The sequence below is a fragment of the Anas platyrhynchos genome, chromosome 35 (assembly GCF_047663525.1).
Source record: "Anas platyrhynchos isolate ZD024472 breed Pekin duck chromosome 35, IASCAAS_PekinDuck_T2T, whole genome shotgun sequence".
In the NCBI taxonomy this organism is placed as follows: Eukaryota; Metazoa; Chordata; class Aves; order Anseriformes; family Anatidae; genus Anas; species Anas platyrhynchos.
The window spans coordinates 4,742,564-4,759,520 of record NC_092623.1 but is presented as its reverse complement, the minus strand read 5'-3'; the positions used below and the strand labels follow the sequence as shown (position 1 = coordinate 4,759,520).

The window sequence follows — 16,957 nt, the reverse complement described above, 5'->3', positions numbered from 1 at the left end:
AAATATCTGAGGTGGTTGAAGTGAATAGATGTGAATATCCTTCCATGTTCCTCTATATTTATATCACCCATGACAAAGTTTTGTAGATCTTCTAGGCACTACAGCAGGTCAGAGGTCCCCAGTTGTGTTCCAAATCCAGTCCATCAGAAAACAGGAGAGATTCATAATCCGTATACACCTGATGGAGTTGGTTGAGACAGCTGGAATATCTTCCAACTAGGACTTCTGGAGTGATGGGATTATTGTCCTCTCCCTCCTCCCGCCCCCAGTCATATTTATCAAAGTATCTTACACTGTCATGTTTTTTGAGTACTTGCTAAACACTATTTGAAGGTACACAAATTTAAGGAGATAATGACCACTTACCAAAAAATATCTTTATTGGGTATAAAAAACAGTAAATTCCATCAGATGTCAGTAACAAGTATGTATTACAAGTCTTTTACGCTGCGGTATTAATACATGCCTGCAAGTGTTTATACCTATGTTTCTTCTGGGCAATTACCTCCAGTTTTGAAAGAACTTTTCCTATTTACATTTTGTAAAAACCAGCCTGACGTGCCTCATTTCTATGCTAACAAGTCTGTCTACTTTTGCCAGGCCTCCACTTTAAAAGCTTCATTTGAAATGAAATCTACAACAGAAATATAAAAGATAATGTACAAGGACAGCCTATGTTTGCTCAAGAATGCAAGGAGGGGAAGATCATTTAAATGCTTCCCTAGAGCAGGTTAAAAGCACAGCGGAAGACTGCAGATGTAGCCAATTCAATGGCAAACTCATTCTTATATGTTACTGTCCAGAAAGGAATGTATTTCAGTTATTCGGGCTGGAAAATCTAGCCCACAGTTTAGGACTCTGTCTGCCTCCCTGTGCCAAGTGTTAACACTTACATGTTCTTGTTTTTTGGTTATGAAACAGGAATAATAGTTTTTGCCTACTTTTCAAGAACTGGGTAAATTAAAGACTACCAGGTGCTTACATTCAGCTTATAGAGACTACATGATGACTTAAGGTAGCAACAAGCCTGCCTTTTTAGCTGTAGCCTGAAAACAATGACGTAGACTGTGCACTGTTCAGGGATGGATAAGACAGGCTCAGAGTGTATGAGAAAAATCTTGTCCAAGAACACAAAGCAAGCGCCCTTTGCAATTTCATGCAGGAAAGAAGAGTATTTTCCTAGCATTACATTACTTGTTGGTGGTGTTTTTCTGTTATTGTTTTTTAAGTTGTATGCCATTAACATGTGAAAACCTGGCCAGGCAGAACACACCTCTGTTTATGAATATAAGCCCTGAGAATGCTTTATTGAGTTTAGTCCTAAACTTGTATTTGGGTAGCAGAGGACAGTCAGCTTGTCAGAAAGGTCAGCTCCTTACATGTTTTAATGTGTAATTATTTTGCGCTGTTTAGTATTTTGCAAACCATCCTTACAACAATGAAGTATTGCCTTCATTGTAACCTATAGCTCTTAAGCTCCTCAACCTGTTACTCTATATGAAAAAAGGTACTTATTTGGAAACTAAGCATATGCACCGCCTCCATCCTCAGATGAAGATGACTTCAAATTTTGTAATATAAAGGTGTTTCACATCTGAACTCATTCTCATTTCATTCTGTTTCCATGTTCAATGCACAAAGATGGAGCAAATTCAAGCCATACATTACTGCTGATAACTCTAACTAAAAATAGAAGAGCGTAATATATACCAACCTATACCACCTACTGTCTGCCACCTACGCAAAAGGAATTTGCCTGCTCCCAGGCAAACCAATGTTCTGAAGTCAGTGATTTGTCTGGAACTTGATCCAGGTAGCACAGAATATTTCAGACCCCGTGTACATGCATATTGCATGCACAGCGTAATACATACCATGAGATAACAACAATGTAGTGAAACCATAAACGTTACCTTTGTCTTCAGAGATTTCTTGACTGCTCTGTGGGATAAGAGTCTCCTATGTGATTTAGGGGACAGCACATGGCTTGTAGGGACCTAAAACTTGGTGGATTTATGGGTTGTTGAAAGTAGGGTCGGTTGAATGTTCTGATAATGTTTGCTTGTTTGTCTCAATATAGTGGCTGTTCTATGTACTCCATTTTATGGGTAAACAAATCCTCCTAACAGCAGAGATTTATCTTGTTGGAAAGGCTATGTGAGTTTCAGACCATGTCACCTTGAGATGATTGACTTTGCAATTTTTTCCTATATGCACACTTTTAAAATGTTTTTATAAAATTATATATTTTTTAATTATGCTTACATTAAACATTCAAAACCAATTGGTCTCTGATTTACTCGTTTTGTAATTTGACCTAGCAGTTAACCTCCCCTAAATTTTGTGCTTACCTGGTCCCTCAAAGGGCAAGAGGTTGGAAGGAATTGGGTCCTTAGAACTCAGTGGGATCAGGTAGAGATTCTTGACATGTCTGTTGTTATTAGTTACAACACCAAAACAACCACGTCTGATAAAATAGGAGTAGAGAGAGATATAGGCAACTTCTTCTTCTTCTGTGGCAGGATGGAAACGAATCAAACGAATCAAAAACAATTCCTGAAATACAAAATCAAAGTGGAAAAATTCAACCTGTAACACATCAGCAAATAAAATTGTTTTCCACTTTCATCCAATATAGGATGAAAGTCTGGAGCAGCTTTAAACCAAGATTTAAGAAAATACTGTCATTCAATTGGTAATATTAAACCAGAATCAATTTTGTCATTTTCAGAAATACCAACTATTTACGTATCTCACATCAAGCTACACCTCTTTAGGTTCAGAATATTCAAATAATTATGAAAGAAATGGAAAATTCTTAGATTATATTTGCATACTGTGCTTCATTTTTACTAAATCCATAAGGGTTTTAGTAGTAAAATTTATTACATACACTTACTAATAATTTCCTAGTCTTTTAAAATTGAATTTCTATCTTCAGTAACTGAATAAATAGATTGTTTATATTCAATCATTAAAAAACAATAGGTTGTATGAATGTTTAACTACTACACAGGGGAAAGACGATTGGCAGCTCAACAGGCAAACCTGTTTCTTCAATAAATCAAAAATTTCAATGGAATAAGTGGTAGCAGTAGTTTTCTAGGTATGATCGACATCAATATAAATTAGTAACAAGGAAATTCTATCAAAAGCTGCTGTATATTTCTTCCTGGTTTTCCAAAGGATTTTAAGTAAATACCTTACAAAGTGAAGATTTGAGTTTGCCAACATAATCCCAGACTGCCTTCGGTGAGATCTTCCCACCAATATGAATCGTGTCTGGTAAATCCTAAACAAGAAGCATTACATGGTCGTATAAGAAAAGGAAAGAGAGGCTACAGTTTTGAACCAGCACAGATTGCCCCATCCCAGTAGCTTAGGCGATAATACAGTACTATGTTTTACTAAACTTGCACATATACATTCCTAATTTCAGACAGGCTGTTTCCAAAATGCAAGGAGTTCATTATGGCATATTACTGGAAGGCTGGCAGTACACACAAAACAGAAAAAGCACTGCCTGACGAAGATAGCAGTGGAAGGTCAAATACTTTTGTATGCCTATCAGCCGATTCTATTTGTTAGCTTTGCTTTTACAGGGAACCTGTTATATGTAGTATAGCTTTTATCTACGCTTTCAATTTATCTGAAATTTTTGCACCCATATGAATTCTAGTTAGCTTCCTGTCATGATGACAGTGAAACCTGTTTTAGCAAAAACAACAAGAGAGCCACCAACCCTCCTAAGAAAAGACCTAAACTACATGCCTGAAACCCTCAATCACAACAAATACACTTCTTCAGAGAAGTTAAATAACTGCTCAGTTGTTTCATCACAAGCTGTCATACTACCTAATTAGTTGAATGTACACCCTCCCAAAATATAAAAGCAGTTGCATCAAAGTTAATCAAAGGATGATATTTTTAATAAATGGCCAAACTTTTCTAATAGATCACATCAGTGATCCATCCATCTGTTTGTGAGCAGAACAGGGCATCTCTTTCAAAACACATGCTGATGATGCTTCTCGTCAAAAACTGATCTTGCTATTATCAAGCTATTATTCTATGTTAGATACTAACATATATATAAACATATTAACAGACATGAGAATTCTTCACAAATACGTGAGGAATTTTTTTTAAAAGGCTTTCTCTCCTCCCCCCTGCCTCAGGCTACTGTTCCTATTACTAAAGGAGATTACTAAAGGGATGCAATTTTTTTTTTTTTTGTTACACGTCCAATATAACAACATACACAGTGACCCCAGCCTTTCTAACAACAGGAACTGCAATACATTCTAAACGCATAAACATGTCAGTGCTAACCTCACTAAGATAATCAAAGCACCCAGAGACAGGATATGCTTTAGTGATAAATTTGGCCACACTCTGCAGATTAATAAATCCTTTCCAAATGGTGTTGAGGCGAGAGAGGAAGAGAGAAGTATCGCTGCCTTGAGGTGAGCGTGGCTCAGCAACACTGCAAAACAAATCCAAAAGAGAAACGTTATAGAGCACAGTAAGAATGCTTCCTTCTTCTTCTTTTCTTCCCTCCTCTTATTGATCAATTACTTTATTTTAAAAAAGCAAGTAACAGAAGCCTTAGTAAATGCTTTGTTAATGTTTTCCACTTTCATCCAATATAGGATGAAAGTCTGGAGCAGCTTTAAACCAACCCTCACAAACACTTAATATATTTGAATGCACATGCAGATTTAAAGTCAAATATCTTATAAGTTTTATTTATCTGTTAAAACACATTGAAGAATTTTTACTGTCAATATATAACGATGCTCAGAAAATTTTACCAACTAGAGAAGTTAAACAAGGAGATGACGAATTAAAAATTTAAAGTTCAGGTGATCGCATTTAAAGTTGAACATGCCTTTTGATTATTGGCAGGGGAGGGTAAGAAGCAAAGGGGGACAAACAAACTGACCATAGCGAGACCAGAGATTCAGTGGCTTCGCTTACTATTAAATATACACACCTGATATTGGGTGACTGATGAACAGCTAAGTATCTTGGATCTGGTGAGGACAATGGCTTTGTTAATATTGATTTGGGAACAGTCATAACTGGTTTTGACATTTCCTGCTTTGTCTCCCCTGTTAAAACTTCACCAGATGCAGTACCAGAACGCAGGGCTGTCGTCGTAGTACCAGAGGAGCCGCTCATTGGTGTTCTAGGCTCTCGGCCAGAAACTGTTACAGTTGTGACAACTGCACCAGTGCAAGAGGCAGGAAAAGTCGAAGGTTCTTCAGATGAAGAATCTGTGTTGTTATGGCCTTGGGTTGTAGGAATGTAAGTTCTTTCTAAGCTTGACTGGGAAACTGCTTCTGCTGCAGGTGCAACTTCGGTTTCCTCTGTGTTTTCAGAGGCTGCCTCTTTAGCAGGCTCCGCTGCTGCTGATGGTGCAGAACTTTCATATTTTCTCTGAACTTCTGGTTTAGATTTTGACACTGCTTTTTTAGCAGAAGCCATTAATTTTATCTTCTTCGGTGGTAATTCATCTTCAGATGCTGAAATCTGACCTACAAAACTAATTTTAAAGTGTTTTTGATTACTGTTTAACAATGAAAAGGTCTGAAGAGAAAAACAAGTAAGCAAGCAATGCTCTTAATAATTCTTTTACTTCAGACAAAGTCAACACTGTAGATACCTGTACAGATTTTGCAGTTCAGGTCAAAAAGATGGGCTCGATGTTCATTTGTTGTATCCTTCAACATACTGCTAAAAACGTCTAGAGAAGGAGCACTATTTACATTTTGTACAGTTTGGGTTGACTTCTGCTGCTCCTGGAAATGAACAAACACAGAAAACATTCTGGTTGATTGCTAAATTCAATCATAAAAAAATACTTTTGAAACCGTTAATTCCAGTTCTTTAAAAAGATATTAAGGGCTGTGCAGAACTACTGCTCTGAGCAGCACTTACAAAAAGATGGAATTTTGAAATATTCTTCCCCTTTTATCATTTGTTTAAGAATATCATGTCAAACAGAGTTCTCAAATAGTATTTGTCCTCATTTCATTTCATGTAATTCCGAAGTAGATACTATCACATTAACTGCTTCCTGAGAATACAGAATTGTAATACTGATCACATTTTTGGGGGGGGAAACAATTGGCTAAGATTTTGCTGTAAACTGAGGCAAAGGTCTGAAAAACACGCATCATCTGATATTTTAGAAGCACATGTGATATATGCCCGATATTAGGTTGTTGCATTCCTTCAAACCAAAAGGAAAATGCTCATAGCACACCTACTAGGTGATATTCTTACAGTTCATTGAAACAACCTGCATTTCTGATACAAAATTTGAGGCCCTAGTTAGCATTTATCTCCCTTGGCACCTCCATGCTAAAGCAATAGCTAATACTTATATCAGAATCAGACACCGGGGGAGAATCTTCCATATTTACATCTGGCACTTGTTCCCGTTTTACAGCTGCTTTCTTGATCTCGTGTGATTTGTTTCTTGACTCTAACATCTGAGAGAAACAAAAACACTTTAGTAACAAGTCTGCATACTGATTTTATAATTTTATTTTGTATTTTCTTATCAGTTGGCTAGTGGAAGAGAAAAAGCTTACGTTATTCATATTTCATTAGGAAGAAAACAATATATTAATTATGGGTGGTAAGGGCTGGTGAAGTTACTGGTAGTTCATATCTAAGGACACACTGGAGAATCGTATTGCTTACCGCTTTGGCTGGTTTCTCCTTCCATACAGACAGTTCTTTAGATAAAAGTTCTTCGGGTTTCATTCTCACTAGTTTTGACACTGAGATTTCTCCACGAAGAACACGATGAAAAAGTCCCTAAAAAAAAAAAAAAAAAAAAACACACTTTGTTGCCATGCTGAATAACTTAAGCAACTAACATGATTTGCAGTGCTGGACTGTCAAAACCCTTTCAGGTTTCTTAATTCCCTATTAAAAATGCCAGTTAATCTTAAGAAAACTTAGCACGGTGCAGCAACCAGAAACTAATGATGAAATCATCATGAAGTATGAATTTTCCACATTACCATAAAATAGACTATCAATTCTACTGAACAGGAATTTTGAGAGATGAACTGCCACTCCTGTTTCATATCTATAGTAGAATTTTTTTAAAAAAAATTACGTTGTCTAGTCACTATTCCCATCTGCACCAGCTTCTTTTTCCTTTAAAAGATAAATTATCATGTACACAAGTGGTCTCCCATACAAACCACAGAACGTCACAGAAGAAAAACATTTATTTTTTTTCTAAGAATGCCATTCAATAAACAAATATTTCACTACAAAGGCCAATCTTAATAAATACACGCGATCCAACTGGACTTCCATTCCAACTGGATTATTTAATATTTGAATGGCTTTAAAACAATTTTTAGAGCATAATTCATAAGTCTCTCTCTTGAAACTACATATTGATGTATTATTTAAAAAACAGAATATATTTCAGTACGTTTACTGTTTAAGTAAATTCCAAACCTGGTTTTTTGGGTCCTTGAGATTGAACATGATGCTGCGGTATTTACTCTTGTATCGGTTGTCCGTAACTTGAAACAAATTAAACATCTCCTTTTCAATATTGAGTGCTACTTTCCCTACTTCACTCTCTGTCATGACCAGATCATCACTATCATTGACTCTGTCAAAAACAAGAAAGGGTATGCGCATTTACGTTAGGCACAAATTCTTCAGGCAGCATTCATAAAAACAAAATTTTCAGAGGAAGGAGTTAACCACGCTTTTATTCACTCAGTGAGGACTTCCTTAAAACACATTTCAAAGCCAAAGTCTATCTCAGGACCTCAAAATGTCAACAATGGCAACCTTTTGCTACTGTCTACAGAAGACCACGGAAGACAGCCTTAACGAACTGAAGCCAGGTCAGTCCTTACAAATACTCCTACTCATGACACTGCAATTAGTTTTTTGTTGTTGTTTTTTGTCATGAGCTACTGAGGGAGCTAAAACACTTCAGTTTTAATCTTAGACCCTCCACTGTGAACAGCATTTCTATTTCAGAGACACTACCAGAGCACAGTGGCCTAAGTCTTGACAGCTGACAAGAGCTTTAATATTTGTGGGACAATGTTTCAGCTTTTTTTTTTTTTTTTTTTTTTTTTTTAAAAAAAAATAGTAATACAGTTGCTAACTTTGGGAGAAGAAGGAACCTCTGCCTCAGCAAGCCCTTCCAACCTTTCACTGTGATATTCCCTACACTATGCGTCGTACAACCCCTACATCTCCAAACACCACCATTGCCAGATATCAGCTTCAGGTCACCTGCATTATAAACATCTCTATGCTGTGATTTAATTCTTCAACTGTAATTGTCTCTCACTACAAATGGGATAGTGACTTTTTTTTAAAGGCTTTTTCACATGCCCAATTATTTGGCATCAGATTTTTTATTTTTAATAAAGCTCTAATGCTAAAAATACTTGTAGTAATTTCTAGCACAAATTAAATCACTTAGCAAGAAAGAAACAAAACTCTGCAGGCTAACCCTTTACTTCTAGTTGTAGTTTCCTATATAAAATAAGTGCTTTGAATTCTCACCCACCTCTTCCATAACATTTCTTTTAGGGACTGACGAATATGTTGTCGAATCTGTGAGTTGGGCTGCGACTGGATAGGGCTAGCTTGTGTTTTTGCTTGTCTACTTCCAGATGCAGTAGAAACGGAAGACAGCGAAGGCCTTTTGAGTCCTCCAGCCAAACTGGATGCAGCTAGTTTTTTGGAAACTGGCGAGTCATGAGAAGAAGCTGCTTGTTTTGAAGGAACGCCACCTGTTGAAGGCCATGGTTTCTTGGGAATTTCACCTTTGAAACTCCCAGCAGGTTTAAGCGTCTGCTTCATTAGTGATGTGCTAGACATGGAAGGGGACTTCTTTGGAGAAAAATTTTTAGTGAGGGAAGATGCATGTTTCTCCACCATAGATGCTGAAGCAATAGCTTTCTTTGATGCCCCTATAAACTCTGTCGCTTTATCTTTTTTTCTCTTCTCTTCCTTTTGAGCTGTTAAAACAAAGAAGAAAATGCAGTATTAAATGCTTAACATTATAACTTCCTGTTTATGAAGACCAGCTGCCAACCTATAAGGAAGTCTGTGAAATACCTCTGGAGAACTACCAAGTATATAATTTAAGCCATTCATTTTTAAAGCCTTTTTAAAGCCTTTTTAAAAAATGTGTAAAAGTTGACTTTTTTAAGAAGAAATTTGCCTTTGATCCTGCAGAGAGCACTTCTCAGAGACTGTCCGAAGAGTTTAAAAGAGTTGCATTTTGGTTGTAAAGGTTGAAAATCTCAGTCACAAGCTATGCAAGAAAATTAAAAAAAAAAAAAAAAGACACCACCTTCAAAGATTCCTGAGTTGGACTTCATGATTAAGCTTCAAAACAAACAAACAAACAAACAAACAAACATTTTCACAAAGTCTTTAAAAAAAAAAAAAAAAGCAACACAACCCATATCTCACATTTAAGCAGAAATCCTCGCTCCAAACTTTCTACTTTAAGGAGCAAGCAAAGAGAGTCAAGTTAAACAACAAATCAATTGCTTAAAATTTTAAATATACGTTCAAGCCATTTGGTTGCTAGTATGAGTATCACACTGTCGCTATAAACTATCAGATCTTCTCATTTACTTTCCAGTTAAACTCTAGATTTAATACTATAATATTTAATAATTAAATATTAAAACCATTGCTCAAACTGCGGCTATTTAATTCCCACCAACTATTCCATTCACAATATCCAAAACTGCCATTTAATGTTTTTTCTAACATCAATATATTGACAATACACATAATGCACAAGAAAATTTACAAATTACAAGCGAAGACTCCATATACTGAAGTTATAATTGCACAGGACTTTAAAAACAAGCATTTCTGTAGGTTGCATTTCACCTGTCCACATTTTGGCACTGACGGGAACAATTCAGCAAAACGTAATAAGCCAAAACACACTCTCCATCCAGCAAACGTGATGTGCTCCACTTCAGTTTGCCAGAAGTCTCGTTTACAGGACATCAGAGTTACCGTGGGCAGAGTTACCGTGACACATTCGTTGTGACAGCACAAAGGTTCCGAGGGAAACCAAGAAACAACTCCTGAGATGAAGTTGTTCTGATTAGAAAAGCTAAAGTTACTTCCCCAAAAGTCTTTTTTCTCCTCATAAATCTGCATTTGACTACTGACCAGTTTGTGATTTCTTAATTTTTTCATTATTATCTGATGTTTTTAGCTAGCAAGGTTTTGTAATCAGAATTAGTCCCACAGCCCCATCTGCAGAGAGCTATGTGCTTCCCGGGAAGGATGCAGAAATTTAACTTTGGTTAATTTCACCACAAACCAAATGGACCCTTTTGGTCTTCCATACCTGCTACAGTGAGAGCAGACATTATCAGGAAGGGTCTAACAACCGATTTTTCTCAGACTTGAGGGGGACAAAGGTAGGGAGCACCCTTCTGAAGCCCAGTTCGCCCAGTTCAAGAAATCCTATAACAGCATACTGTTTGAATAGAAATACACCTCAGAAAGGGGAAGATTTGGATTACCTGAGAAACAATGTCACTACTCATTTCTGAGTGAAACAGCCTTCCCACCTTTGCCGGTCGTTAAATTCTGTTAGACGCTGAGCGTTTGTAGTAGGCACCTCCAGCAGAACGCAAGCTTGTAACGAGCTGCACTACACTGCCTCTTACTGCCAGCATGTTTCACCACCAATACACAAGCTGGTGGTTAAGATGAACCATAAAACCGATGCTGTACCTGAATTTTCATAAGGCTAGGCAGAGAAGCAGGTGCTAAACGTTGCCTGGAATACAAAGTGAAGAGGAGGATGCAGAAGCACTAGCTATGTGGATCCACTGTGAGTGGATGCCTTGCTAAAGGTTTCTGAGTGAAAGTTATCTGAAGTGTAAGATGAAACACACTACATTAAATCATTCCAAAGAGCGTGAAGATCTTACTAGAGATTATACTTCTTGTTCACCCACTGTTCCCGTACTTTTCCCTAGGGACTGGTCTCAAGTACTGACAAACTGAACACAAACCCAGGGGGATGTTGAGCTGGACTCACACGGACTTCTCTTCTGTTTCTATTATCTCCCAAAGCCTACCCCACTAACCTTACACTATCCGTCAGGAGGCATTGAGCTATCCCAGGAAGGAGAACAGGGATCAGAAACTATCAGTGACATTTTCAGTTTGGTCTAATGAGGCACCTGGAACTTAATACACTGAGGTAAAAAGCTGAACTACTTTGAATGAACAGTCTTGAAAAGCTAGAAGATGAATATCCAAAATATGCGTACAATAAGGTTGTGAGAATTTCTCTACTTCTGGTTCCTGGTTTATCTTCTGCCCAGACTTGTCTCTTCAGGCCGGTGGGACAGCGCACCTCTGTCTCACTACGGAGCGGCAGGACAGCACAGCTCAGGGTTCAAAATGACCACAGTACAATTCGGTCCTCGGTGCTATGATTTTAGTTCTTTTGGGTTGCAGCAGAAGTACAAAACATGAAATACTAAGCTTACATTCCATACTTACAGTTTTATCATCTGTTCAAATTAGTTAACAAGCACGCTGATAGAACTAAGAACAGCAGTTAAGATATTGTGTATATAAAAAATATATCCGTGCCCCAAACCTTCCTGTGTTCCAACGGCTATATCATGGTAAAACTATATACATGTAAAATAAATAAATAAATGGCACTAGCACAAAGGTAGATTGAAGTTCCCAGGGTTGATAGGCAGCAGCATCAGTATGGGTTCAAGAAGAAAGATGCACAAGCATCCTTTATTCTGCCAGTTCACGTCATGGCTATTTTGAAATGTTTCTACAGTAGAGCACAGAACTCAATGCTTCTTTAGCCAACAGAAAATGAGCAGATATTTCAGCCTCATGGAAGTCTAACAGTCTCACAAACTAAAATACTACTTTATAATTACAACTGTCTACCTAACGACTTGCTGGCAGGGATTCTGCATGTAGTAAAAGATACCTACACTACATAGGCTATTCGGTGTTTCAGAACACCTGTGAAGTACTTTCTCAAATCTGCAGGACACCTCACTACATTTGAAGGATAGTGAAGTGGTGTGTGTGTTTTGACAAAGTATTGAAGGTACTTACATCCTACATATGTTAACAACCTCATCTTAAAAAAAAAAAAAGAAAACACCCTCATATCCCATTTTGACTATGACAAAATGGATAGGCCCTGACAGATTTTTTTGGTTTACTGACAGGATTAGTGTGCTGCCAGACAATCCAGCTGCACCAACTCACGCTGTCCTTGCACAGCTCTTGTATCCAATGCACAGGAGGGCAGGAGCACACAGCTGAGCGCGGGGAAGGAGCAGGACTGTTGGCGTTAGGTCAGAGGTTGGACTCGATGATCTTGAGGTCTCTTCCAACCTAGATATTCTGTGATTCTGTGATTCTGGCAGCAGCTCACCAGTCCATTGCCTCAGCTGCAAGGCGAGCATGCCCCCCAGCCAGCACCATCTTCTGATGGGCGCTGTTTCTGGTGCGCGTTTGGAAAAGTTACCAGAAGTGAGTACTCTTTTCAGAGAGCAGTATGCCAACACAGGAGGGTCCCCGCCGCCCCTTCAGCCCACCCTAGCGCTGAGGGGACCGAAGGCTCCCCCCGGGCAGCTCCAACCCCGCAAGGCCTACCGAGGAGCCGCCTCCAACAGCCGCTCCACCGCCCCCCTCCCTGCGCCCTGAGGGCGGCTTCGCCAACCGCCATGAGGGGGCGGCTCGGCCCCTCGCCGTCCTGCCGGGCACCATCGGGCTCCGAGCCCCGCAGGGACGGGTGCTGAGCCCTCCTTGCTGGTCCCGGCTTCGAGGGCTTTGCGTTTTGTTTCAGTTTAGGCTGTGGAGAACGCGGCGGGGTGGGCGCGGAGAGCGCGGTCCGTGAAGGAACGGCGAGGGGAAGGAAGGGGGGCGCTGAGGGGAGGAAGGGCTGCAGAGGTTTTAAGTTTATTGTTTGGTGTTTTTTTGTTTTTTTTTTTGCCTTTTTTCCGCGTCAAGCGTCCCCATTCGATGCGAATGGTGCAGGAATGCATCGCCTAACACGAGTCGGAGAACCTCAAAGCCTTCGCTGAGGGAACTGCAGCCGCAGAGCAGGCAGCAGAGCTCAGCTGCTGAGCACAACGAGGCTCGCTCATCTCGGCGGCTGTGTGGCCTCAGCCGCTCCCGGTGCCTAAAAATAAAGCCAAAATAAAAATAAAAGTAAAAAAAAAAAAGCCGTATGGGAGCTCAGCGGCCCCGGCCGGGGCTACGCACACGGTCCCGGGGCTGCCTCAGCTGCCCACCCGCGCACCAGCCATCAGGAGGGGAAATCGTGGGAGGAAAAAAAGCCACGATGTTTTGAAATTAACACGTGTGTTTTGTTTCTCTGTCGCAGGGTGCTCTCTCCTCCCTTTCTGCCTTCCCCCCCCCCCCGAGGAGCACGTCTCCGCAGCACTGGAGGCAGGAGCTTGCTACACGCAGGTACGGTGGAGGTAAACGCCTTGGTAATGCACCTGTGTGTAAAAACTTACACGGTCGGTGTGTAAACCGACTCAAAAGCCCCTTTCCAGTCTTCTGGAGTTGTCAAGTGGTATTACCGCATCATGCCATGAAAATGAGCGAGGTGCATTTACGGTTCCTTAACGGTGAACAGATTCTCCAAACTAATCTGTGATAAAAGAGCATTTCCTATAAGGAAAAATAAAACTATATATTGCTTGACACTCACAAAGGATAGTTATTCTACCTGTGATTATTCTTTTATTTGCTAACGAGGAACATAACATTGCACAATTAGGCTTTTAATCAGTGCCTTACCTGCTCCTGTGGTTGTCACTTCTGGTTTTGTTGGAGGTATGAAAGGAGGCCAGTGTGGCGGGTGCTTCTGGACCAGCTCAAACGTCCGTAGACTCTGCTGCTTTAGAATCTCCTGAGGACAGAATGCTTTCATTTTAAAAGCTGGCTCGGGGGACGCTTCAAACACAAAACGTGTCTGCTTAATTGAAAGTGTTTTTTAATTACGCATGTCCATCAGGAAAAAAAAGTCTTTATACAGACATACTGTGAAATCCAAGCACCATGGTCTCTGTAATACATCCCTAGTTAAAACACATCTGGAAGACAGATCTCTTGAACTGTACTACAAATTATCAGTCTTATCATCTTTTGATATCAGCTTTGATATCTGCAAACCTGTAATTTTGTTTACAGGTAGCAAGCACACTAGGAATGTACAATATTTTCTGCTTTTTAAAAGGAAGTTGCTTGCATAGAACTCTCCTCAAGTTTTCTGTTGATCAATAGCACAAAAGACAGATCTATCAGCTCCTCCAAAGGGGAAAAAAAAAAAAAACGCATCAGATTTTGAAGGACAGGTTTTGGTCAGGAAAATAGGTGTTCGTGAAGCCAAACGCTATTCCTCTTCAAAGAGAAGTTACCTTCTGTCCTGTATTTCAGTTATTTACAAACTGTTTTCCTTAGATGATTTTTTTTTTTTTTTTAAATAAATGCCCTTAGAGGTTGATGGTACTTTACATTCAGACGTCTGGTGCTTAGCTTAACAGCTGCATGCAGAAACATCCTCAAGTCTGTTTCCTGTGGCAGCCAGCACCTTCTGTTCTCCCTAGATCAGCAGGAGCTAGAGGCCTGCAGCACTTACAGAATCAGATCTTTAAGATAGCAGGGACTAACAGTCATAATTAGAACACGCAATCTATTATGTCAAACAATAAAAAAGGATCAGGAAGCAAATCATTGATACATCACTACAATATGGCAGTTAAACCTTAGTCATTTAGTGAGAATTAGAAGTTAAAAGCAAGTGTCACCCAGTAACACCTTCAAGTGTGGATGTTTACACCCATTTTCCAACTGGCAGGGTTTGTGGCTGGTAAAGTGCTGAACAATTTCCAATTAGCAATTCAGTAGTATTGCCTTACCCTGATGCTTTAATGCATTCTTCTCCATGGCTCATACAATTTGTATACAAAGGAAAATGCAAAGGAAAATTTTACAAAAAACAAACAATAAAAAACAGACTTTATAAAGAACAAATCGAGATGCTAAGTTCCCACTCTTACCTTTTGTACAAGACTACACCGGTTATCAAAATCACATTCTTCTTTGCAAAAGAAGCCCTTAGGGGAAAAAACAAACACACAGAGTTTTACCTTTGCAGATGGTAGGTATGTGGTACCAGCAGGTAAGGCGGTTTGACCTCTGATACAGTAATGCCCTGTACGATCAGTAGATATAAGACTCCAAATATGTGGCAGCTCTAGGGAGAGAACCCACGGGGAGAACAAGGCCCTGCAAACCCCTAACGAAATAGTCAAGCAAAAAATAGCAGCAGCTCCTGTGTGCTCCTCCATGGAGCGCCACCCAGTTCCTACAGTCCAGGTATCAGCAGAAGCTGAAAACTTGTAGATGATGGACCACCTAAGGAACATTTCCATTCTGGTATCTATACTGAAAATATTTGCTCTTCATTATGATTTTGTCTGTCTCGTTGCATCATGCCACATTTTGCACAGTTACGTAGTTAAGTATTAAAACAAAACAAAACAAAAAAACTTTCTAAAAAGCAGCAGTATTAAAAAACAGGTATGTGAATGAATGACAGATACCGGTATCTTTACAGATTGTTTAAAGCTTTAGAAACACATCCCACTGGTGACAACTGCCAATCACCCAATCACAGGATACTGGCATGGGATCAGATCCAATTTTTTCAAATACCACAGTCCCCCATGACATTTTGGGTGAATTACAAATAATACATTTGTATTTGTAATTTGGGGTGAAATACAATAATTCCACTTAAACATTTTCAACTTATGATAGAAAGTAAGTTTAAGTAACTTGTCTAGAGGTGACCAAACATAAAGTAGTGATAGAATAAAACACATAAACCTGTTTCAGTTCCTTGCTCTGACCATTATAATGCCTCTTGAAAGAAGTAAAAGCTGCTCAGTAAAGAAAACAAAGCGAGCTCCTACAGTACAGACAGCTCCCCACTTGCCCTAAGAGTCTCCATGTAGTTATGTACAAACTACTATGTGTTGATCACAGAAGACAGCTTTGTGATCTTGGTTCTGTTCAAGGAGATGCATTGCTGCCCTTACCAATGTAGAGAGACATTACTTTGAGATAAAGTACATGCATTCAAGATTTCCTGACACTTACTAAAGCTACTGAAGGGTCCAAATTCATGATCTTCATTCTATGTGGGGCTTCCTGGCAGTGGAAACTCTCATCGTCAACCGTGCCATTTTCTTCTGAATCTACAAAGCTTTGAGTGGTGTGAGGGTCCAGATAGATCAGCTCATTGCCTGGATGGGTAAAAGCCGTATGTTAAAAATAAGCAAGTGACATTAATAAGCACTTGGTCCAGAACTGTAAAATAGAAATTAGATTGCCATCGCAGTCAGTATAATCTAGACTTTCCAGCTAGGGATTCTTTAAGAGAATCGGAAGGTTTAGACACAGCGTTTCCCACAGGGTATTTAGTATAACTTCCTATTGTCACCTATTACTGTAATTTTTTGGTTGGTTATGTTCTATCTTTGTCACATACTTTTATTTTTCCATGTGAGATCCAGTACTTTTTTTTTTTTTTTTTTTAAATCTCAAGTGTTGTAAACACTAACATTTGACAGATTAAAAGGTACAGGATGTTCACAGATGCAATCTGTAATCCCATTAGGCATTCATTCAGAAATTGGAACAAAAAAGCCTAACTAAAACAGGTTAGGTTTTACAAAAGGACAAAATAGGGTTGCAAAATTTTGGCCCAAAGTGGGGTGAAATCTGAAGGAATGCATTTTAAATTAATTAGAGCAATACTTAATAACAGAAGGTATGCAAAAGGTGAAAAAGATACTGCTATCAGAAACAGTTTTGAAATACAAGAAAATAAAAGTGA

The 16,957-nt window shown here is 39.1% G+C and overlaps 1 long non-coding RNA gene across 1 annotated transcript; it reads right to left on the bottom strand.

Moving 5' to 3' along the window:
* Positions 1 to 13,857: 13,857 nt before the first annotated feature.
* On the bottom strand, positions 13,858 to 16,360 carry LOC140000968 (uncharacterized). Its single transcript, XR_011806162.1, has 3 exons — positions 16,219 to 16,360; positions 15,114 to 15,170; positions 13,858 to 13,963 (listed from the first exon to the last, which is right to left on the bottom strand). It is a non-coding gene; the product is annotated as an uncharacterized lncRNA (long non-coding RNA).
* Between the last annotated feature and the right edge of the window lie 597 nt (positions 16,361 to 16,957).